The sequence below is a fragment of the Arachis hypogaea genome, chromosome 15, assembly GCF_003086295.3.
Source record: "Arachis hypogaea cultivar Tifrunner chromosome 15, arahy.Tifrunner.gnm2.J5K5, whole genome shotgun sequence".
NCBI lineage: Eukaryota > Viridiplantae > Streptophyta > Magnoliopsida > Fabales > Fabaceae > Arachis > Arachis hypogaea.
Window position 1 is genome coordinate 97,735,652 of NC_092050.1, and position 26,471 is coordinate 97,762,122.

Sequence of the window (26,471 nt, forward strand, 5' to 3'; positions counted from 1 at the left end):
ATTGCAGGGTTCTCAGGATCATAAGCTTCTTCTTCAGGAGAAGCCTCTTGAGTACTGTTGGATGCAGCTTGCATTCCATTCAGACTCTGAGAAATCATATTGACTTGCTGAATCAATATTTTGTTCTGAGCCAATATGGCATTCAGAGTATCAACCTCAAGAACTCCCTTCTTCATAGGCGTCCCATTATTCACAGGATTCCTCTCAGAAGTATACATGAACTGGTTATTAGCAACCATGTCAATGAGTTCTTGAGCTTCTGCAGGCATTTTCTTTAGGTGAATGGATCCACCTGCAGAAGTATCCAATGACATCTTTGATAACTCAGATAAACCATCATAGAATATATCCAGGATGGTCCATTCTGAAAGCATGTCAGAAGGACACTTTTTGGTCAGTCCTTTGTATCTCTCCCAAGCTTCATAGAGGGATTCACCTTCTTTCTGTCTGAAGGTTTGAACATCCACTCTAAGCTTGCTCAGCTTTTGAGGAGGAAAGAACTTGGCTAAGAAAGCCTTGACCAGCTTATCCCAAGAGTTCAGGCTATCTTTAGGTTGAGAGTCCAACCATATTCTAGCTCTGTCTCTTACAGCAAAAGGGAAAAGTATGAGCCTGTAGACTTCAGGATCTACTCCATTAGTCTTAACAGTATCACATATCTGCAAGAATTCAGTTAAGAACTGAAAAGGATCTTTAGATGGAAGTCCATGAAACTTGCAGTTCTGCTGCATCAGAGAAACTAATTGAGGTTTCAGCTCAAAGTTGTTTGCTCCAATGGCAGGAATGGAGATGCTTCTTCCATGTAAATTGGAATTAGGTGCAGTAAAGTCACCAAGCATCCTCCTTGCATTATTATTATTTTTGGCTTCCATCTCCTCTTCCTGTTCGAAAATTTCTGAAAGGTTATCTCTGGATTGTTGTAATTTAGCTTCTCTTAATTTTCTCTTCAGAGTCCTTTCAGGTTCTGGATCTGCTTCAACAAGAATATTCTTGTCCTTGCTCCTGCTCATATGACAAAGAAGAGGGCACAGAAAAATAATAATAATAGAGATCTTTTATACCACAGTATAGGGATCCCTTTGTGAGTGGGAGAAAAGAGGGAGACAAAGAATGTAATGTAATGGAAGAAACACAACTGTGAGGAGGGTAGAGATGTGAGATGAGATGTTAGTAAATGAATAAATAAATAGAATAAGATGGGAGAGGGAGAATTTTCGAAAATAATTTTTGAAAAAGAGTTAGTGATTTTCGAAAATAGTTTTTGAAAAAGGTTAGTATTTTTTTCGAAATTTTTTTTTTAAAATCAAAAATAAAAATAATTAGTTAATAAAAAAGAAATTTTTGAAAAAGAGGGAAGATATTTTCGAAAATTAGAGAGAGAGAGTTAGTTAGGTGGTTTTGAAAAAGATAAGAAACAAACAAAAAAAAGTTAGTTAGTTAGTTGAAACAATTTTGAAAAGATAAGAAGTTAGGAAGTTAGAAAAGATATTTTGAAATCAAATTTTTGAAAAAGTTAAGATAAGAAGATATTTTTGAAAAGATATGATAGAAGTTAGTTTTTGAAAAAGATATGATTTTTAAAATCACAATTAATGACTTGATTCACAAAAAATCACAAGATATGATTCTAGAACTTAAAGTTTGAATCTTTCTTAACAAGCAAGTAACAAACTTGAAATTTTTGAATCAAAACATTAATTGTTATTGTTATTTTCGAAAATTTGATATAAAAATAAGAAAAAGATTTTTGAAAAATATTTTTGGAATTTTCGAAAATAACTAAGAAGTTTGAAAAAGATTTGATTTTTGAAAAAGATTTTGAAGAAGATAAGATTTTCAAATTGAAAATTTGATTTGACTCATAAGAAACAACTTGATTTTAAAAATTTTTGAAAAAGTTAATCCAAATTTTCGAATTTGAGGAGAGAAAAAGGGAAAGATATTTTTTTGATTTTTTTGAATTTTTATGATGAGAGAGAAGAACACTAAAAAGATGCAATGCATGAAATTTTTAGATCAAAACATGTGATGCATGCAAGAATGCTATGAATGTCAAGATGAACACCAAGAACACTATGAAGATCATGATGAACATCAAGAACACATTTTTGAAAAATTTTTAATGCAAAGAAAACATGCAAGACACCAAACTTAGAATTCTTTAATGCTTAGACACTAAGAATTCAAGAATGCATATGAAAAACAAGAAAAGACACAAAACATGCAAATGCAAAGATCAAACAAGAAGACTTACTAAGAACAACTTGAAGATCATGAAGAACACTATGAATGCATGAGAATTTTCAAAAAATGCAAGATGCACATGCAATTGACACCAAACTTATAACATGACTCAAGACTCAAACAAGAACACAAAAATATTTTTGATTTTTATGATTCTATGATTTTTTTGTATTTTCTTTTAATTTTTTTCGAAAATTATTGTGAAAAATAAAAATAAAGATTCCAAAATTTTTAATATGAATTCTAGGAATCTTGCCATGTTAGTCTTAAAGCTCCAATCAAAGGGTCAGGCATGGCTTAATAGCCAGCCAAGCTTTAATAAAAATATGAGTGTAATTCAGACATGACAAGCCTAACATGCCCTATCCAGAAGAATTGGGTATGACTCCATTGAGGTGATTAGTTGAAGACCAATCCCAAAGCAGTTTGAAACACTAGAATTCATTCTTAAAAATTCTGAAGAAAAATAATATTTTTGAAAACATTTTTTTTTTCGAAAACAAGTGAGAAATTTTTGAAAGGTTTTTGAAAAATTTTTGAAAGGAAAACAAAAAGAAAATTACCTAATCTGAGCAACAAGATGAACCGTCAGTTGTCCAAACTCGAACAATCCCCGGCAACGGCACCAAAAACTTGGTATGCGAAATTGCTACTCGGGTTGTGAATTGTTGTTCGAAATTGATTCCCTGGCAATGGCACCAAAAACGGATGCACAGGACCATGGTCTAAACATATCTTCACAACGTCGCATAACTAACCAGCAAGTGCACTGGGTCGTCCAAGTAATACCTTACGTGAGTAAGGGTCGAATCCCACGGAGATTGTCGGTATGAAGCAAGCTATGGTCACCTTGTAAATCTCAGTCAGGCGGATATCAAATGGTTATAGAGTTTTCGAAAATAATATAATAAAATAGCGATAGAAATACTTATGTAATTCATTGGTGAGAATTTCAGATAAGCGAATGGAGATGCTTTCGTTCATCTGAACCTCTGCTTTCCTACTATCTTCATCCAATCAGTCTTACTCCTTTCCATGGCTGGCTTTATGTGATACATCACCACTGTCAATGGCTACTTTCGGTCATCTCTCGGAAAAATGATCCAATGCCCTGTCACGGCACGGCTAATCGTCTGAAGGCATCACCCTTGTCAATGGCTTCATCTTATCCTCTCAGTGAAAATGGTCAACGCACCCTGTCACGGCACGGCTATTCATCTGTCGGTTCTCGATCATGCTGGAATAGGATTTACTATCCTTTTGCGTCTGTCACTAACGCCCAGCAATCGCGAGTTTGGAGCTCGTCACAGTCATTCAATCATTGAATCCTACTCGGAATACCACAGACAAGGTTTAGACCTTTCGGATTCTCTTGAATGCCGCCATCATTCTAGCTTACACCACGAAGATTCTGATTAAGAGATCTAAGAGATACTCATTCAGTCGAAGGTAGAACGGAAGTGGTTGTCAGGCACGCGTTCATAGGGAATGATGATGATTGTCACGTTCATCACATTCAGGTTAAAGTGCGAATGAATATCTTAGAAGCAAAATAAGATGAATTGAATAGAAAACAGTAGTACTTTGCATTAATCTTTGAGGAACAGCAGAGCTCCACACCTTAATCTATGGAGTGTAGAAACTCTACCGTTGAAAATACATAAGTGAAAGGTCCAGGCATGGCCGAGATGGCCAGCCCCCTAAAACGTGATCAATAGTCTCCTAAGATGAACAATGGATTAAAACTGAGACCAAAGATGTCTAATACAATAGTAAAAGATCCTATTTATAATAAACTAGCTACTAGGGTTTACAGAAGTAAGTAATTGATGCATAAATCCACTTCCGAGGCCCACTTAGTGTGTGCTTGGGCTGAGCTTGAGTGTTTCACGTGTAGAGGTCCTTCTTGGAGTTGAACGCCAGCTTTTGTGCCAGTTTGGGCGTTCAACTCTGGTTTTGGCTCCTTTTCTGGCGCTGGACGCCAGATTTGGGCAGAAAGCTGGCGTTGAACGCCAGTTTACGTCATCTATTCTTGGCCAAAGTATGGACTATTATATATTTCCGGAAAGCCCTGGATGTCTACTTTCCAACGCAATTGGAAGCGCGCCATTTCGAGTTTTGTAGCTCCAGAAAATCCACTTTGAGTGCAGGGAGGTCAGAATCCAACAGCATCAGCAGTCCTTCTTCAACCTCTGAATCTGATTTTTGCTCAAGTCCCTCAATTTCAGCCAGAAAATACATGAAATCATAGAAAAACACACAAACTCATAGTAAAGTCCAGAAATGTGAATTTAACATAAAAACTAATGAAAACATCCCTAAAAGTAACTAGATCCTACTAAAAACATACTAAAAACAATGTCAAAAAGCGTATAAATTATCCGCTCATCACAACGCCAACCACTAAACATCCTCCTCTTATGCTTAATCCCATAAAGTGCCCTAAGTTGGCCATCCGTCTCAAGCAAACCATATTCAAGTGGGATAATAAAGCTAAGAGTTAGAAGTTTTACCCACTCAAATGAAGGATTAGATGGCAACCTAGGTGGAGGAGTTCCCAACGGTCTTGACAAAACACGTTCCACTCCCGTCCATCCTTTTTGGAAGGCTTCCACCACTTGGCAAGATACTTCATGCTCTACCTCTTGCCAAGCTTCCTCAAGTTCACATTCTTCTTCACCAATGTCCTCTAGCTCTTCCCCATCACTCAAATCATACATAGGAAGTTGAGTGAAATCTACCTCATCATCAATTCTGAGCATAGTGGGGAAGGATTCTTTAAATTCAAGAGGATCATATGTTGATGCGGAGTCATCATAAATAGGAGGGCCTATTGATTGGAACACTTCCTCCAATTCTTCAATCACATTGTGCCTTGGAGGTTGTGCACTCTCCTCCTCAACATCAACTTCGAACTCCATGGAAGAAGGCTCTTCAATTTGTACTTCCTCTATGTACTCAACATATCCTAAGGCTCCAACCACTACTTTCTCTTGTTCAATAATCTCTACCTCCTCCTCTTGTTGCATTTCTTGCTTTAACTCCTCTTCTTCACCTTGGAGCTTCAAGTTCACTCCCTCACTAGGCTCATTGGTTGCTTCTCCACATTTCACAATGGAAGTGCCTTGATCGCATAGGCTTAGACGGGATAAGACTATGTTGCCAATGGCTTCTACCATGATAGCCATTTTTGCTCTTAACTCCTCAAATTTCTTTTCATCCTTCTCGTGTTGCCTTAAGATATGAGATTCAAGATCCCTTAATTCTAGCATAAAGGCTTCATCGGAGGGTTGTGGTGGAAGAGATGGTTCATTGTTTGAGGGAAAGGTATTATAGTCGGAAGGTGGTTCATATTGGTGAAATTCTTGAGGTGGTGTGTGTGGACTTTGTGGTTCTTGGGAGTATTGGTATTGGGATGGTAGTGGCTCTAACTATGGTTCATATGGTGGTTGGTATGGTGGGTATGGTTTAGGATCATGTGGAGGTGAATGGTGGTATGAGGCTTGTGAGTGTGGTGGAGGGCTATGTTGAGGAGGGAGTTCATATGCATATGATGATTGTGGTTGAAAACCACAATGAGGGTCATCATATACATTAGATTGGTATGCACCAAGATTTGAATTGTACCCATAAGGAGCCGGAGGAGGTTGTTGCCAAGAAGGTTGTCCATAAGCTTGGGGCTCCTCCCATCTTTTATTTCCAAAATCTTGATGCACATCCTCATTGAAGCTTCCATTTCCTACAACATAGTTTGAACCACACTCAGCCAAAGTGATGAGAATTCATGATGAAAGAGAAAACAAAAATAAAAGCTAACAAGAAATAAAGAAAACTAAGTCCTATAACTAGCAAAAACTAACAAGAAACCAAAAATCAAGCTATTCAAAATATATACAATAGCCAATAATATAACACTATTGTAACTCTCTGGCAACGGCGCCATTTTGATGATTGAGATTTTTGTGTGGTTTAGAATTCTCAAATGAATTCTCGTTGTAAAGTATAGCTTCTAAACCAAACAATAGTCCTTTCATACAAAAATTTGTTTGTCACTAGTACAAACCCCTAAATTTATAAACCGAAGTATTGGAACCTCGGGTCGTTCTCCCTAGGAATTACAATAAAGTGCCTTGTTATTGGTTATGGAGCATGTTTTGGGGTTTTTGATAAGAGGCATGAAAGGTAAATGGCAATGAAAATAAACTAACAACTAGAAAGCTCTTGACAAGGAATGAGAATTAGAAGTCCTATCCTAGTTATCCTTCTCAATTGTGACCACAATTATCCATTGCTACCACTTAGTTAACCTCTAACCATGGAGGAAAGTCAAGTGGATGAATTAATTTGATTCCACAAGTCCTAGCCAACTCCCAAGGGAAAGACTAGCTTTAGTGGTATCCAAATCAATTAGCAACGTCTAATTATCAATCAACACGGGAATTAGATAACTCAAGCATCACTAATTACTCTACCAAATCCAAGAACACTAAATTCTACTCTAAAATCCAACCAAGCATTTCATCAAATACTTGGAAGGCATAAAAGAAAAACATAGTAAAATAGCAAAGAAAGTAAATCTACACTACTCGATTGCAAGGAATTAAACAACAACAAAACCAAATCAACAATAAAGGAACATGAATCATAAATTACATTGAATTGAAAATAGAAGAACAAAAATGCATCAACATAAAAGTAGAGAAGTACATGAATTAATGCAAAACTAGAAAAGGAAAAGGTAGAAGAAGAAGTATTGCAAAAGGAAAAGTAAATCAAAGCATGAATTAAACCTAGATCTAAGATGGAAATATCCTAAGAATCCTAATTCTAGAGAGAAGAGGGAGCTTCTCTCTCTAGAAACTAAACTACATGATGCTACACTACAAACAATTGCTCCCCATTTGCTTGGACTTCAATTCTGCATGAAATACACTCAGAAACAAGTTAGATTTGGGCATGGGCAGCTCAGAAATTGCCCCCAGCGTTTTGCCTTTAAGTGGGCCATGTAAGAGTATTGGCGCGTCCGTGCCATGTGCGCGTGCGCGTCAATTGGCAAATTCTCCATTCGCGCGAACGCGACAAGTACGCGTGCGCGTCTATAGGCAAGACCACTTTTGCGCATGCGCGCCTTGTACGCATGCGCGTCCTTTGATGCATTCCCAATCTTTGTTTCTTCATGCATTCTCCCCTTTGTATTCTTTTCTACTCATTTCTTCCATCCAATACTTGTCTTATAAACCTGAAATCACTTGACACACATATCAAGACATCGAATGGAATTAAAGTGAATTAAAATCACCAAATTAGGGCCTAAAAAGCATGTTTTTGCACTTAAGCAAAATTCAATGAAGAATTACAAAACCATGCTATTTCATTGAATAAATGTGGAAAAAGGTGGTAAAATTCCCCAAAATAAGCACAATATAAATCACGAAATCGGGGTTTATCAGTGGTTTAGCTGGAATGACTGCTTTATATACACCTACTTAAATTCATGTCTTGCTCCTCTCTGCATAAATAAAAGAAAATATTGAAACAGAAAGTGAAAACTGTCTAATTTGATAGGAATGAAAATAAAGTTCAGTGGTGGTATGTGCTAGATTGTTCAAGTAAGCTCACTAATAAAGAAGATGGGTAGAGTGTTCTTTTTAAGTATAAACTTGGCTGCTATCTGTGTAATCTTGGTGAATAAAGATCCTTGAAAAAAGAAAGCATAAAAAGGAAAGGAGGAAAAGCGAAGAATTGTTAACAAAAAAAATGAAAGAAACAAATAATAAAGCTAGACACCAATAGCTTGGACCTTAAGACACATGCCTGTGGTGCTATTGTATTAGGATCTATTGGATGATTAGGTTCTGAGGAGTATTTTAAAATTTGGTAACTTGGATTAACTAATCCGGGATTATCAACCGAAAATCCACAATCAAGAGCAACCTAATTACAAGGCATTTAGTAACCCAAAGAGGTGCTGGGCATCAATGTTCTTAAGTAGAATTGTAAGCCAAGTGTCTGTGGTGTGTATGTGTTGATTGAGAAACAAAGCTAAAAAGTTGCTGCAACACATAACACTTAGCTGCAAATAAAAGTGTAAGCTTCTCAGCAAAAGAAAAACAGAAAAAAAATTAAACACCAAGGATGGATGAATAACAAGGTTCACAGCAGCAACTCAGTTAGCACTTAAAAGAACATCTCAATCCTGAAAACTAATAAAAGTAAAGCTTCAATTACAGTATGCATGAAACCCCATGAACTTAGGTTGAATGCTTTCAAATAAGGACAAATATACTTTTCTGTTTTCTTTCATTTTTCTCATGTTCTACTGCTTGCTTAGGGACAAGCAATATTTAAGTTTGGTGTTGTGATGACATGTCATTTTGTGCATGTTTTACTAGCCATTTTTACCTGTTTTCATTAGGTTTCATGCATTTCTTAGGCAATAAGTAAGTGTTTGAGTGGAAATTTCATGTTTGTCTTTATTTAATCAAACATTGTTAATTTTGTGCATTATCATGAGATTTCTGCAAGAGTTATGTGATTATTATGAATGATGCAAAATCTTATAATTTTGGCAAGGCTTTGATTGCATGTTTGATTGATGGCAGGTGAAAAGATAAAAAGGAAAAGCACAGAAAGAGGCAGGGCAGAAGAACGTAGCACTCATTTGGAGAACGCTACGTTCTCCTGCAACTTGAATATTGGTGCCACGCTCCATTTCAAAGAACGCTACGCTCTCTGGCGACGCGCATGCGTACAGGACACTTACGCGTAAAACAAGCTTTTTGGAAGATCCACGCATACGCGTGCATGACGCGTACGCGTGGGTATGATCAGCACTCGTTACAAGAGAGCGCTACATTCTCTCTAAATGAGCGCCTGCGACACTTTCAAAAATTGGGATCCAAAATTTGCCACCGAGGGGCGTTTTAGAAAAAGCACACGGACGGGTAAAGCAAGCAGCAGCGTGGAAATGGTTTTCTGAAGGCCACGCGTATGCGTGGGTGACGCGTACGCGTGGAGGAGCGTTGTTTGCAAGAGCGCTATGCTCGTTTGGAGAGCACTACTAAAGGACGCGTGGGCGTGCAGCACGCGTACGCATGATGAGCACTGAACAGGCAAGGACACGCACGCGCAGGAGACGCATACGCGTCGGTGAATGAATGTTGCGCTCTCTTTCAGAATGCTACGTTCTCCTGAAGTTGCATGGAAGCACCAATACGGACCTTTCCTGACCCACTTCAACAAAGGCCAAAAAGCCCACTCCAAGTACTTGATAACTGAATTGGAAAGTGTATAAAGGGAGGAAAATTTCATTTCAGAACGAGGCTAGTTAGTGGATTGAAAATTGGAAGGCAAGAAAGTTAGGGACTCAAACAGAAACACTCTGCACTTATTTTCTATTTTATTTTCCTTTTGTTCTTCATGTTCTGCACTTTTTATTTTTTGTTTTGTACTAGAGCAATGATGAACTGAACCCCAAATTCATTAGGGGGAGGAGCTCTATTGTAATTTCACTGAATCATTGAAATCCTTCTTCTTTTCTATCCATTTGTGTAGCTATTGGGTATCTTCTATTTTGATTGTGAATTACTCACTTCGGAAGGGGGTTTAATTCAATGAATGCTTGTGTGAGCCTCGGAAGGGGAATCACTTGCATTAGAATTGGAGCTCTATCCTTCACTACTCTCTTGATCAACACTATTCAGGAGGAATTGAGATCCTGAGAGTTAGTGTGGCTTATGGATGAGAGTATGCACTTAACCTCTTCTCATGACAATTAGATCAAGGAATTAGCAAGATTGGTTGTGATTAGAGAGATTAGATTGCCAAGGAATTGGGATCCAATCAATTTCAATTTGACATAGATCTACCATATAATTGAGAAAGGAGTTGAGATCCAATTGATTTATGAAGGATTATGATATCTCCGATCCCTGATGAATCACTTTCTTTGAATTTCTTCAACTTAGATCTCTCTGATTTTACTGCAATTTACACTGTCCAGTTTTGTTTTGATTCCCAACACCCAAATCCCTTTATAATTCATGCAATTGAAGTTTCATTGTCATTTAAGTTTTTGCACTTCTACTCTCCTGCAATTTAAGATTCAGTTATTTACCTTTCTTGTAATTTAAGTTTCAGCTCTTTTAAATTTCTTGTACTTTAAGTTTCAGTCATTTAAGCTTTCTGCCATTTACTTTTCTGTCAATCTACATTCTGCACTCTACCTTTCTTGCAATCTACTTTTTGTTAATCAAATTTCACTCATATCATCAACTGTTAGCTCAACTAAATTTATCACCCAACTAAAATTGCTTGATCCATCAATCCCTGTGGGATCGACCTCACTTTCGTGAGTTTTACTACTTGATGCGACCCGATACACTTGCCGGTTAGTTTGTGTAGAATTGATTTTCCCTCATCAACATGACCACTCTCCTCACAGAGATTCACAAAGAACAAAAGGCATTTCAATCAATCCAAGCCATCCAAGCCCCACCTCAAATCCTCCAACTTGAAGGACCTCCTAGAGTATGTGATTTATGCTCTAATACCGCACATTACACCAACCATTGCCATGAAGTCCAAGGGGATTACACTCTTGTGGTGGCCAATGTGAACTATAACAACCGTCCACCCTATCAATCTCAAGGCCAAAACAATTACTCTCATGGTAATAGTTCCAATCAAGGGTGGAGGGACAATGCTCAAGGAAACAACCACAATCAAAGATGGAACCAAGGCAACTCTTCTTTTCATTACCACAACAACAACCAACCTTCTTCCTAATACCACAACCAAAACCACCATAACCAACCATACCAACACTCACAACAAAACCAAAACAACAACCATGCATACCAAACGCCTCACCAAAGACAACAAACCAATCAACCCTCTTCTTCTTCCACCAACCAAGGTGATGACTTTAACCGTGCATTCTACCAAGAAAGAGAGACTTAGGGCTATGATGGAGAAACATGAAGAGAACAATAGAACTCTCAATGCACAAGTTAGCACTATGAGTGCTCAAATGTCTTCCATAGCCGAGATTCTCTCAAGGTTAACCTTACCTCCTACCAACACCACCAACACCAACCAAGCCGCTAGCTCATCCAACCTTCCTTCCCAACCTATCCCAAGCCCAAGGGGGTAGCATCAATGCAATCACCTTGAGGAGTGGTACAATGCTTGAGGAAGTTGAACTCAAGCCCATCAAGTTAGCAAAGGATGTTCCTAATATAGAAGTTGGTGAAACAATGGAGATAGATGAAGATGAAAAGGAAGAAGAAGTTGCAAAGGAAGAAGAAGAACAATTGAGGGCCAAGGAACCGAAGCAGAAGAGCACCTTAGAGGAATAAATTCCTATACCTTTCCCTACGTTAGTCAAGAAGGCCAAGAAGCATGAGGAGCTTGATCCCAACATTGTGCAAATCTTCAAGAATGTAGAGGTAACTATTCCACTCTTTGATGCCGTACATCAAGTTTTGAAATATGCTAAGTTCCTCAAGGATGTATGCACCGATAAAGATAAGATTGGTAGACTAGGGATGAATCCATTAGCTAATTTTGTTTCTTCTGTGATGGATGATTTTCCTGAAAAATATAGTGATCCCGGTCCTTGCTTGGTATCTTGTATGATTGGTGAGATTCAACTTAAGGATTGCATGTGCGACTTATGGTCGTGTGTGAGCATTATGCCACTCTCGATTTATAAGAAGTTGAACCTTGCAATGTTGAGGCGATCCGGAGCTAGGTTTGTGCTTGCAGACAAGAGCATAATTTCAGTTGTGGGTATTGCTGACAATGTATTGGTGAGAATTTAGGACTTAATCTTTCCAGTGGATTTTCATATCCTAGAGACACCTCCCATTGATTCGGATAGGCCATCCTCCATCTTACTCGGTTTAAATTAGATACATTTTCTGGGGATTACTCATTTGAAGCCAAAGGGAAGGTGGTGAAGTTCAATTTGGAGGAAACCATGAGGCAACCTCTAGAGGTACATTTAATTTTTGGTTGTGACATTGTTGAAGATGATGTAGTTGAAGAACACTTTAGAAGTGATGGTGAGATAAATGTCAATAGAAATTTGGGTATAAGAGGAGTTAGCAAGGAAAATAGGAAGGATCCACAACTTCCATATCCTCATGTAAACAAGGCACCCAATCATGGTTCAATTGACAAGTGGAAGCATCTCCCATTAAAGGACACTCTTACCAAGGCCAACAAGAAGGACAAGATGGATTCCCTTGAGGATGTTCCAAAAAGATGATCTCAAGCTCATGACCGTCCAACTTAAAGACGTTAAAGAAAAGTGCTAGGTGGGAGAGACCCCACCATGGTATGATCCTCCTTGTATACAGTTTGTTGCATGTAGTTTTAGGGTCCTTGTTTGATTTTGTTGAATTTGTTTAATTGTTCTTGATGTTGTTTGATTTTGTTGTGCTTGTTAGAGTCTTCATGAGGATTTCATTGATCTTGGTATTGGTTAAATTGGCAAGTTTGAAGAAAAATGTTTGATTTTGAGTATTTCCTGAAATTCTAAGTGTTTTTGAAGTATCTAGCTTGAATGAATGCCAAGAGTGTGCTATAATTGTCTCCCTCATGTTGTTTAAAAAAAAAGTCGACCCACGCATGGGCGTGGACGACACGTACGCATCAATTGCAATGCTACAACTCCTGGTACAAAAACCAGAGAGTTGTGATTGAACTGTGCTAATTTCGTGCTGGGAGCATAATACTTCCCACGCATACGCGTCGGTGAGGCGTACGCGTCACTGGTCTATCTCGCACACCCACGCATGAGTGTGGGTGACGTGTACGTGTCATTTGCTGAGTTCGCAACTCCTGGTACAAAAACCAGAGAGTTGCACGAGTTTTGTGATGCCTTTGTGCGAGGAGCATAATCTCACTACATGTGTGCGCGTCAGCTGACGCGTATGCGTCCCCTCTCAATTCTGCTTTCCACGCGTAGGCGTGGTCGACGCTTACACGTCCCTTCTATTTCCTGCACGCCATGCGTACGCGTGGGTGAGGCACGCACGTTACATTCCTGACGCAGCTAGCAGGGCACACTGCCCTGTTGTCTCCATTTTTTTCTTTCTTCTTCCCTTTCTTCCTTTTTTCTCCCTTCTCTTTACTACCTCTTCTCCGCCCACCACCACCGTCTACTTCAACCACCGGCGACCACCACCTCCAATGGTCCCACATTTCTCTCTCCTCTTTTATCTCTCCTCTCTTTTCTCTTTCTCTTATCCTTTTCTCACTTATACTCAATATCACTTTCTCCCTCTTTCAAAGTTGCATTTCTCTTCTTTCTCTTTTGTTTCTTTTTAAAATTTTTCTTTGCTATTGTATTTAATTATTTTACTCTCTTTGCTTTGGTTGTGATGAGGGAAAAACGATTCCACACAAACTCACCGGCAAGTGTACCGGGTCGCATCAAGTAGTAATCCACCTTCTCCTCACATTTGGCCGAACCATGCACAGGGGATAGCAGCTTCATTTTCGATTTCTCCCGAACAAAAGTGACGTCAACATGAAGAGGAGGAAAATACGAACACTTTAATCGGATTAGATTTTTTATTGAAGTTGCAGAGCTCAAGAAATCAAACTCGAAAATTTATGGAGGTCATGGTTTCTTTCTTCTCCCACTCATGGTCTCTCTCTTTTCTTTTCCTAATGGTTCATTGAAATAAAGAAGATAAGATGATTAATGATGATACTGATGATGTGTTAAGGAAGGGGGGCATGTGTCACGTCCTGAAACTGTTGAGTCAGCAATTCAAGTTATAAATATCTTAAATAGATAACTATAAAAGTTGGATATATTAAAACACAAGTAATGATATATATATATATATATATATATATATATATATATATATATAAAGGTAAATATATATGAGTTACTAATATAAATGAAATGAATAACATAATGATTATAAGAATAGAAGATATATGATGAAGCATTAGCAAAGCTAAGTTCACCGAAAAGTATCGATATTTACTCATACTGGCAGATTTTGAACTCGATAATAATATTATTAAACAAATCTTTATTTTAATTAAAGCAGATAAAAATAAAATATCAATATAATAATAATAATAATAATAATAATAATAATAATAATAATAATTTAAAACCTTATTAATTAGTAAATAATTAACTAATAAATTAATTATGAGCCAAGAAAAGTAGAAAATTAAATTTTATAATTGGATAAAGTAAAAATGTTTAGAATACGAATGATGAACCACTATTTTATGGTTTATCTTGTACTCAATTGAGTGGATTTTATCAACTCTTTACCCACTTATTCATACTATTTGCATGGTTTTACATTTGCCTTCCTAATTATGTGCTTTGATTGAAAACATGCTTCTTTGGCCTTAAGTTCCCTATGTTTAATCCTCTCTTATTACCATTAGATGCCTTGATATGTGTGTTAAGTGTTTTCAGAGATTACAGGGCAGGAATGGCTTAGAGGATGGAAAGGAAGCATGCAAAAGTGGAAGGAATACAAGAAGTTGGAAAAATTGCTAAACTGTCCAGCCTGACCTCTTCACACTCAAATGGTTATAACTTTAGCTACAAAAGTCCAAACGATGCGATTTTAGTTGCGTTGGAAAGATAACGTCTGGGGCTTCAGTTTGATATATAATATGCCATAGTTTTCCTGACGCTAGGTGATGCGAACGCGTGCTCCATGCAGACGCGTCGCAGTTCCGAAAATCAGCGTGGCACATTTCTTCTCCAGCAATTTCTGTGCTGTTTCTGACCCAGTTCTCGGCCCAAAAAACACAGATTAGAGGCTATAAAGTGGGAGAATGCATCCATTCATAAAAATAAGCTTTCACATTCACAATTTTAGGGGTAGATGTAGTTTTTAGAGAGAGAGGTTCTCTCCTCTCTCTTAGGATTTAGTTTTAGGATTTACGATTATTTCTTCTTCATCACAGGTTCAATGTTCCTTTTATTTATTTTTCTAATTTAATTTATGAACTCTTCCATGTTATATTTGATATCTTTATTAGTGCTAATTGAGGTATTTCAGAATTATGATTGCTTTCTTTTATTTATTATATAAATAATTTGGATTTTTCCCTTTTGGCTTTGGTTGAGTCATTGGAGACTCTTGAGTTATCAAACTCATTGTTAATTGAAAATTGGAATTCTTCAAGAATTAATTCGAGTTCCACTAACTCTAACTTTTCCCAAGGAAAGACTAGGACTTGAGGAATCATAATTAATTCATCCACTTAACTTACCTTCATAATTAGAGGTTAACAAAGTGGGAAAAAAATCCAATTCTCATTACAATTGATAAGGATAACCAGGATAGGACTTCCAATTTTCATACCTTGCCAAGAGTTTTATTATCTATTTAATTTAATACAATTTACTTTCTTGCCATTTACTATTCTCGCTTTTTATCTTATACATTAAAAACCCCCAATTTACAAACTCATAACCAATAATAAGAACACCTCCCTGTAATTCCTTGAGAAGACGACCCGAGGTTGAAATACTTCGGTTATCAATTTTAAAAGCGGTTTGTTACTTGTGACAACCAAAACTTTTGTAAGAAAGGTTGATTGCTTTGTTTAGTAACTATACTTACAACGAGTATTTATTATAACTTCTAAACCATCAATCTTCAGTTCTTTCAAAATGGCGCCGTTGCCGGAAAATTGCAAACGTGTGCCTTATTATTGGTTATTGTAAATATTTACTTTTTACTTGTTTATTTGTTTTTATTTTTGTTTTTATTTTTGCTTTTTCATAAATTAAGAGGTTATTGGTTTTTATCTAGTTATTAAAAATTTTTCAAAAATTTGTTCTTTGTGTTCATCCTGATCTTCAAGTTGTTCTTAGTTGTTTTCTTCGTTTTGATCTAAAAATTTTAAGTTTGGTGTCATTTTATTGTTTTTCTCTTTCCTCACTAAATTCAAAAATTCAAAATTTAAAACTCAAAATTTAAAATTTCAAAATTCAATTTCCCAAAATTCAAATCTTTTTCAAAAAATTATATCTTTTTCAAAATGTTATCTTATCTTATTTCAAAAAAATGAAATTTCAAAATTCAATATTTAAATTTCAAAAATTTAAAATTTTAGATTTAAAATTTTAAAAATCAAACCTTTTCAAAATTTAAATCTTTTTCAAATTTTTATCTCATACTGTTGACTTTTTGAAAATTCAAATTTTAAAATTTAAAAATTCAAATTTAAAAATTTTTCAAATTTCAAATTTCAAACTTCAAATTTTAAAGTTCAAAATTTAAATTTCAATAACCTTTTAACTTCAATTTTTTTATTTTCGTTTTTAATTTTTATTTGCTACTATGAACTCTCACCCCCATCGCTATGAGTCTGGTTACAATTATGTTGCAGGAAGAAGAAATTACAATGAGAACAGGCATCAAGGTTGGAACAATCAAAGATGGGAGGAGCCACAAGGATTTGATCAACCCTCTTGGCGACAACCACCTCCAATGGACTATCAACAACCACCACCATATGCCTATGAACCATTTCCTCAACACAACTTTGAACCACCACACTCACAAGCCAACTACCACCATTCACCTCCATATGATCCTAACCCTCATCCACCATACCAACCACCTTATGAACCATATGAACCATATATAGAACCACCCCAATTCCAACCCAATTACTCCCAAGAACCACCACCTCCCTATGCATCATGTCCATATCCATCACCCCAAGCATCAACGAAGCAACTCAAAGAAACAATTGAAAAATTTAATGCCACACTTCATCAATTGAATCAAGCAATAAATCAATTAGCTTCCCGACGTTCGGACACTCAAGAAACCCCCATGGCTTCATGTGGACAATCTAATGAAGAACGTAGCATGAAGGAGACATTAGAAACTCCGGTGGACAGTAAGGAGCATGAATTTGTACTGGAACAAGTGGAGGAAGCCGGAATTATTGAAGAAGAAGAGGTAGTTGCAGACTTAGGAGATGCTGAACCTCCATGGGAAAGTCAGGTTATAGAACCTCCTTCCAAGGCGATTGAAATTGATGCTGAGGAGGGTGTACAACCTCCAATGCATATTAAGGACTTGGAAGAGGTCGATCAAGAGATGGAGATTAAAGAAGAAGAAGCACAGCCTCCCATGCCCTCGGTAAGCAATGAAGAAGAGATTAAATTGGAAGAAAGCTACCAAGAAGAAGAGGTTGAAATTGAAGAAGCTTGCAAAGAAGTGGAAGTTGTCAAAGAGCACAAGGGAGTGGAGCTTGAAATCACCTTGCCAAAGTTATTAGAGACCCCTCCCCTAAGTTGCCATCATCCTTCACAACATTCAAGTGGGTAAAATTCATATTCCTTAGCTTTCTAATCCCACTTGAATATGGGCTACTGGAGATGGATGGTCAACTTAGAGCTCTTTGTGGCATAAAGAGTAAGAGGAAGATGGTCAGTGGTAAGAATTGTCCTGCAAGGTTCATTATGGTTGGAAGCTTTAAGTTTAAACGCAAAGGTTGGTGTAAAACTCAACTGAATGGGTCTAGGAAGTTGTTTGGCCGCTTTAGTGAGAATTCAGATTGCTTGCTACCCGGATGGAATCATGATGATCAACACAAAGAAGGGTGTAAAAGCAAAGTTTGGGATCCTGGAGTCTGTTCTGACATTCAGCACACTGGAAGCCTGAGAACCTGTTTAAAACTGCTCAAGGGCTTTACGTGCCTTATTTGGGATCCCGGAGGCCATTGGAATCACAAACATTGGTGGAGATTCCTGGATGAGTTCAAGCACAAGCCACCATAACAGGGAGCTCACCAAATGTCCAACTTAAGGACTTTAACTAAAACTGCTAGGTGGGAGACAACCCACCACGGTATGATCGTTCCTTTTCAATTTTACTTTTAATTTTATTTCGTTTTGTTTGAGTTTTATTTTATTTTATTTCATTGAACCTGGAATTTCTCATAACATCCATATCATTTTGCATCCTGCATAAAAAAAAAAAAAAGAGAAGCACGCACGCGATGCGGTAGCGTCGCTGACGCGTCTGCGTTATGTGGGAAAAATGACTCCCACGCGACCGCGTCACCCATGCGGCCGCGTGACCTGGAAATCGACGTAAGAAAGGTTGCACGACCGAAAGTTGTGTGAGAGTGGTGCTGGACTGGTGCTGATCGCATAAGCCTTACCACGCGGACGCATGGCTCACGCATCCGCGTCATATCCCTATGATGGCCACTCACGCGATCGTGTCGACCACGCGACCGCGTCACCCTGGATTTTGGCAAAACTAAGTTTTGAACAGAGAGTTGTGTGAGCGCGAGGCTGCACTCGCCAATCGCACAAATCAGGCCACGCGTCCGCGTTGCCTGACCTTATCGCGCACAACGCGACCGCGTCACCCACGCGACCGCGTCGCCAGCATCACACAATCTATCCAGATTAGTGCCAATTATCTTATCTCTTCTTCTCTAATCCTAATTTCTTCTATCTTTTCTTCTTTCTTCTTTCTTTCCCACTTCCTTTTTCTTAATCATCCTTCTTCACTTCCATTCTATTTCATTTAATTTATTTGCATACTTTCATTCATTGCATTACTTTCATTGGTGTTAGCAATTTATTTGGGTCATTATTTTTTATATATTTTTATGGATTATTCAAGATTTGTTTGACAATTATATATTACTTTTTAAAGGGTTGCTTGCATGTTCAATTTAATACTTTCAATAGCTTATTTACCATGCATGCTATGTGTTTGTGAAAAAGCTCATATGGCATTATGCATTTTTCTAGATTATTCCATTCTACTATTCTGATGTCCGTTTTTCACAAATTCCCTTTTTATATTTTATTAATTTAATATAATTGTTCTTACAAACAGGTTGTTAGTATGAAAGACTTAGTAATTTAAATTGGACATTAAAAGCTTGATCTATGCTACTCATGCCTTTGCCTGCATGCTAATAAACACCTTGCATTTAATTGTCTTCATATGCACTGCTATATTCCCGTTTATGATTTTTCACATGTAGTCATGACCATGTGTCAACATCATTTATCTTTTAATGTGCATTAATTACCACCTCTCCTATTCTCTTCCTTGCTCTATCCCTTTGAATTTAAGTTACTTTCTTCTTCCCTTTTCAGGATGGCCACCAAGAAAGGTAAAGAGAAAGCTACTTCCAAACCACCGGCAAGGAAAGGAACAAAAAGAGCCCCAGCTGAGGATCCACAACCCCCGTCCACTTGCACATCTTAGCATGCACCGAGGACAGTGCAATCTTTAAGTGTGGGGAGGTCGATACCGATCTCCATGGGTTAGTTACCTTCTTTTCAACACCAATACTCTTATTTTCTTTATTTGTTCATTGTTGCATCTGCATATTTGATTGCATGTTTATTTGATTTTGTGCATTTAGTTAAAGTAATAAAATTCTTTTAAGACCCTATCTTTGAAAATTTTCACTAATTTAAATTGAAAAAAAATTTTATGTTAAAACTTGTTTGAAGTTGTATTTGGAACATGGTTTTTGAGCCAAAGAACACACAACCTGTGAGATTTTGAGCTTATTTACATGATTACATTATTTAACCATAAATTTTTATTCTTGTGTGTTTTCTTCACTATGATTGCAACGTTTGCTTTGTTCCATTCTATATGTCCAATATTTAGTGTATTTACATGCTTGCATATGATTGAGGCCATTATTTGATTTTTACTCACTTATCCCAAATAAGCCTACCTTTTCAATCACATTTGTTTGCCACCTTGAGCCTTTTTAATCCCATTTATTCTATATTTTACCACATCACTAGCCTTAAGCAGAAAACAAAGTAAATGCCCCAATTGAATCTTTGGTTAGCTTAAGATAGAGATTGTGCATCAACTAAGTGTGGGGAAATTATGGGAACATGGGTTAATAAGGGAATGTGTTATATTTTTAATTTGATAAAATATTTGGAATTTGGGTACCTACTCATGTGAGACTAGAAAAATTAAAAATCTATGTGCATTGATAAGTTATGTTTATTTTTCTATTTAAAAAAAGAAAAAAAGAAAAAAAAGGAAAAAAAAGCGAAAGAGAAAAAGAAAAGAAAAAGAGCAAATTAAATAAGGGGACAAAATTATCCCAATGTTAAATTAATGAAAAAAATTAATGCGTATGTGATAAAATTAAAGAAAAGTTGATACATGAGTATGTGATACAAAAGTGAGAATTTTGGGTAGCTAGGCATGAATTAGAATTATATAGAGAATATGTATGTTAGGTGAAAGCTTAGGTTAATTAAAGATTCAATTTATAGCTCACTTAACCATATATATATATACCCTCACCCTTACCTTAGCCCCATTACAACCTTGAAAAGACCTCATGATGTTTGCATTGGTACATTAAATATTTGTTGATTGGTTAGATGAAGAACAAAGTTTAGAAAGCATGATTAGAGAAGAGTAGAGTAAATTATCCTGTACACTTGAGTGATTAGAGTGCATATACACTACTAGTAAGGGTTCAATGCTTAATTATATGTTCCCTGCTTTCATAAACTATCTTCCTACAAGTTTACTTGTCTTTTATTGTATGATTTAGATTAGTGGAATTTGATTTATATTTGTCTTGAAAAGCTTATTTACTTTTAACCAAGTAGGTAGAAACATTTTGTATTTAGTTGCATTCATAAGTTGCATTTCATACATTCTACCATTCCTCTTCACCCCTTTATAGTTTCTCTTGAGCTTAGCATGAGGACATGCTATTGTTTAAGTGTGGGGAGGTTGATAGACCACTATTTTATGGTTTATCTTATGCTCAATTGAGTGGATTTTATCAACTCTTTACCCACTTATTCTTACTATTTGCATGGTTTTACATTTGCCTTCCTAATTATGTGCTTTGATTGAAAACATGCTTCTTTGGCCTTAAGTTCCCTATGTTTAATCCTCTCTTATTACCATTAGATACCTTGATATGTGTGTTAAGTGTTTTCAGAGATTACAGGGCAGGAATGGCTTAGAGGATGGAAAGGAAGCATGCAAAAGTGGAAGGAATACAAGAAGTTGGAGAAATTGCTAAGCTGCCCAGCCTGACCTCTTTGCACTCAAACGACTATAACTTTAGCCGCAGAGGTCCAAACGACGCGGTTCCAGTTGAGTTGGAAAGCTAACGTCCGGGGCTTCGATTTGATATATAATATGCCATAGTTGCCCTGACGCTAGGCGACGCAAACGTGTGATCCATGCGGACGCATCGCAGTTCCGAAAATCAGCGTGGCAGATTTCTTCTCCAGCAATTTCTGGGCTGTTTCTGACCCAGTTCTCGGCCCAAAAAATACAGATTAGAGGCTATAAAGTGGGAGAATACATCCATCCATAAAAATAAGCTTGCACATTCACAATTTTAGGTGTAGATATAGTTTTTAGAGAGAGAGGTTCTCTCCTCTCTCTTAGGATTTAGTTTTAGGATTTAAGATTATTTCTTCTTCATCATAGGTTCAATGTTCCTTTTATTTGTTTTTCTAATTTAATTTATGAACTCTTCCATGTTACATTTGATATCTTTATTAGTGCTAGTTGAGGTATTTCAGAATTATGATTGCTTTCTTTTATTTATTATATAAATAATTTGGATTTTTCCCTTTTGGCTTTGGTTGAGTCATTGGAGACTCTTGAGTTATCAAACTCATTGTTAATTGAAAATTGGAATTCTTCAAGAATTAATTCGAGTTCCACTAACTCTAACTTTTCCCAAGGAAAGACTAGGACTTGAGGAATCAGAATTAATTCATCCACTTAACTTACCTTCATAATTAGAGGTTAACAAAGTGGGAGAAAAATCCGATTCTCATTACAATTGATAAGGATAACCAGGATAGGACTTCCAGTTTTTATACCTTGCCAAGAGTTTTATTATCTATTTAATTTAATACAATTTACTTTCTTGCCATTTACTATTCTCGCTTTTTATCTTATACATTAAAAACCCCCAATTTACAAATTCATAACCAATAATAAGAACACCTCCCTGCAATTCCTTGAGAAGACGACCCGAGGTTGAAATACTTCGGTTATCAATTTTAAAAGGGGTTTGTTACTTGTGACAACCAAAACTTTTGTAAGAAAGGTTGATTGCTTGGTTTAGTAACTATACTTACAACGAGTATTTATTATAACTTCTAAACCATCAATCTTCAGTTCTTTCAACGAATTAAAACACTAATTTTAAAGATTTTTTGAATATGAATTATCGCTGGGGGCAAGCTCATCCGGAACTTTCACAGTGTCCGGCCACACTTACGACATATGATCAACAGAGTATCGAGTCTCAACCTGGAATACGTGGTGGCAAGCCACGGTACTTTACCCAAGAAAACTCGTATCTTAGATAATCATTTCACATTCATTCATTAACATTTCATAATCATTTATATGTCTATAACATCACTTATACATCATAATATTGCATTTTTTCACATAACTCATCATAACCCGGAGCAAGTGGGGCGAAACCACAACGCTTGTGTCTACCCGGGGAGCCTCTATACTAACCAACCTAGAGTAAGTGGGCCGAGACCACAACCTTTGCATCTACCTAGAAGGTACGTTCTCATATGCGTAGGAGGAACAAAGGAGGGGATTCTAACCTCCCACCATCTCGTTGGGGGCGATTTTACAATACCAGGAGGAACAAGGAAGGGGATCCTCACCTTCCACCATCTCCTGGGGTCGCACTTTCGAAAAAGAGTACTTAGATGTAACATTTATTCCTTTCTTTAGCCAGTTTCATAATTCAAGTAGTATATATATATATATATATATATATATATATATATATATATATATATATATATATATATATATATATATATATATATATATATACATATGCACCCTTCCTCCTCATACCTAAATCATCACTTTTCAAACTTCTTCATCTCCAAGTTACCACCTATTCCTAGCTCCATCTTACTACTAGGCATACTACTAAGATCTAGGGTTAGAAGAGTAGAAAATAGAGGTTTAGAGGTTTAAAATCATGTTTAAAGCACTAAAATCCCATTTGCTGAGAACAGGGGTCACGCGTACGCGTGGGAGTGCATTACTGAAATGTCACGTGTACACGTGGGCCAAGCGTACTCATGGGCATGCATTTTTGCCCATTTCTCGTACGCATAGCCTTGTCCGTGTACGCATGTACAATGAAGGGTATGCATACGCATACACTGCAGATTGACCAGAAATGGCTAAGTCTGCAGAATTTCAGTTTCGCCCTCCGAACTTCCGACGCGCATAACTTTTTCGTTTTAAAATATTTTTCATTCGTTTTTTAAACGGCGTAAACTTCACAGACCCAATTTTCAAAAGAAACAAGTTTGAAACAAATTGGGTTCTGGAAGCCAAGTTATGGCTCACCGAAGTTCGGCTAAAAATCAGTTTTTCACAAAAAACCTCAAACCTCAATTTTCATTAAAACCAAACTCAATTCCCACTTCCTATACATGTATCCAGCACAACAACATACCATTTAAAATGCCAAAACCTCCACATCCCAACTCAATCAATTATACTCCTATATACACAATCTCATATACAAATTACTCAACTAACCAACAAGATCATCATCATTCAACACATATACATGTTCATTTCTTAATACCTTGTCAATTATCACTAATCATCGTATAGCATTATACTCCATCACCAACATCAATTACCAAGCTAATAATAAACCAATTTCATCAATTATTATCAAAGTACTAAACATTTAACGCATTCATACATTCACACCTAGCCTATGGTCATCTAGCCTAAGTTTTCACAAAACCTTATATATTAAATACGAGAAACCAAAATCATACCTTGGCCGATTTCCTTGTATAACCCAAGAGCACCACCAAAATGTCCAAAATTCATCCCCAAGAATCCAAACTAATGACACCCAAAGCTCCACCAAGTCTCCAATTTATATACTTACACACCTAATTCACATTACCACACTTATATACTAAATTCAATACCTAAACTCACATAAGCTAAGAATTTGCAAGGTTTTGAGAGTTTTCACCTTATATGTGTCTTGATTGAATAAGGACCCATAAATTTCTCAAGCTAATTTAAGCCTAAACATCAAGGCATCAAGTTTTAACAATTAAACCCTCAAAATTTCAAAGACCAAGGGAATTGAGAGGCTGAGACAAGAGATGAAATTTCTTATCAAAATTGGCTATCGGACTTTATAGAGCTCGACGCGCTGGACGCGTGGCCGCAAACGGTGTGGCGATTGGAGCTCCGAATCAAAAGTTATTGGAATTTGAAACAAGAACAAGGGTTTGAAGCTTGTGTTCTTCCCCTCTCCTTGTTTCCCAGCGTGAATTGGTGAAATGGGGAAGGAGATGAGCTGATGCTCATTCTATTTAATGAGTTGGTTGGGCCCACGGGCCCGGTTTGGGTTCGGTTCAGTCTATTTGGCCCCAATTTTGGGCCAAATTCTTTGAAATTAGTGTCAAAATTCTTGTTTTAATTAGTTCTATCCTATTTTACTATAAAATTCACATTTCTAATCTCTTTTATTAAAAAGTAATTTATTGATTAATTATTTGCTAATTTTACGGGGTTTACATTATTCCCCTCTCTTTTTCTTCTAAATTCCAGTTTCCCAAACGCATGCCATTTATATCCTTTTCTTTTGTTAAAAGCCCCATTGAAGTAAATCGTTTTATGGGACTAGGGTTTTTGAAGTTTTTAATTTGTAATTTCCTTGTTTTCAAGGTGACAGCAGTGGTAGTGGTGGTGCGTCAGAGAAACTAGTGACGACAACAAAGGATTCCAAGGAATTGCGTGCTCCAGAGGAATGGATTATTTGGAACCACATTTGATGTGGAAACTGGGGAATGGATTGAATTTTCATCAGGTATTGGAGCAGGTACGTTGTTTTGAACTGTGATAATTTTTCATCTTTCAGTATGTGTTTTCTAGCTTAGCAATTGCATTATCCGTTGATTTTAATATGAATATGCTGCTGCTGTTTATAGTAATGCTGTTTGATACCCTAAGATACTTTCATCCTAACCCACAAATGCTAATGAACTGTCCTATATATTTCTTGTGTAAATTTTTTTCCTGAATTATTTTTCGGGGGTTGATTCCTTTTACGAGTATCTACTTAAAGTTTATATCCTTTTCAGGAAGGAAGACTTTCTAGAGAATGTTTCATTCCGCTTAAGTTGCTCTGCAGAAATATTTTAGATATGGACCTTTTTTTTTAACTCAATATCCATTGAGAAGCAATGTTGAGGAGATTACATTCTTGTGATTGAAACAGTTTGTTTTTGGGTTTTTTGGGCAAGATGTGTGTCCAGAGATGAGTTCCTTTGATGTGAATAATGGAATAAATAACAGATAGGATCTTCTATATCTTTCTTTCATATATGTGTACATCATATTTGAGAATTTTGTAACTATGATCATACTTTTGTCTTTTTTTTTTTAGATTGTGCCTACTACAAAGGGCCAAGCACTAGCTGATGAGTATGGAATTAAATTCTTCGATACTGTCAGTGAGACTAATGTATACTTGAGAATGTTGACACTGACTCTAAGGCGGAGGTATTTGAACAGTTGAATTTCCCTTCCCTTGAATACAAGGATAGGTTTGTGTTTGAATAATTCTCTCTATAGAGCTGAATATCTAATGATGTATTTTTGTTACAGGCTTTTGGAAACAAAATCAACCAACAAGATTAGGTAGCTGGGGCAGGGCAAGTAGCACCAAAGTCGGCATGCTGTGGTTGAACAGAGAACACTACGATCCTAGAATTAGAAGAGTGAAAATATTTGTATGATAATGATTCATATCTTGCGCTTCCTATGTTCATTCTTCCATAATTTCCAACTTGTTAAGAAGTTATATTAATCTAAAGCTAGATATGTATTTGTGTAATTACTCTTTTAAATTATTTGGTTGGAACATAATAATTAATTATTATTTTTTATTTTTATTTTTTTTAAATAGTTAATTATATTGACATTCTTTAAGATTTGAGACTGTTGATTATTAATTTAAAAAATAACCTTTTTTTATAGTGTTTTAAAGTTAAAAAAATTTTAAGATTTATATTACATTATAATTATATTTTAAAAATTTATTTATAATTAATTTATTATTTTATGCTAAAACAATATTTTTAGTTGAATCACATTTAAATAGATTGGCCTAATAAATCAATAAAC

The 26,471-nt window shown here is 36.5% G+C and overlaps 1 non-coding gene across 1 annotated transcript; it reads left to right on the plus strand.

The window, feature by feature from the left end:
* Window positions 1-368: 368 nt before the first annotated feature.
* Window positions 369-476, plus strand: LOC112753736 (small nucleolar RNA R71). Its single transcript, XR_003178106.1, has one exon. It is a non-coding gene; the product is annotated as a small nucleolar RNA R71 (small nucleolar RNA).
* Window positions 477-26,471: the final 25,995 nt, after the last annotated feature.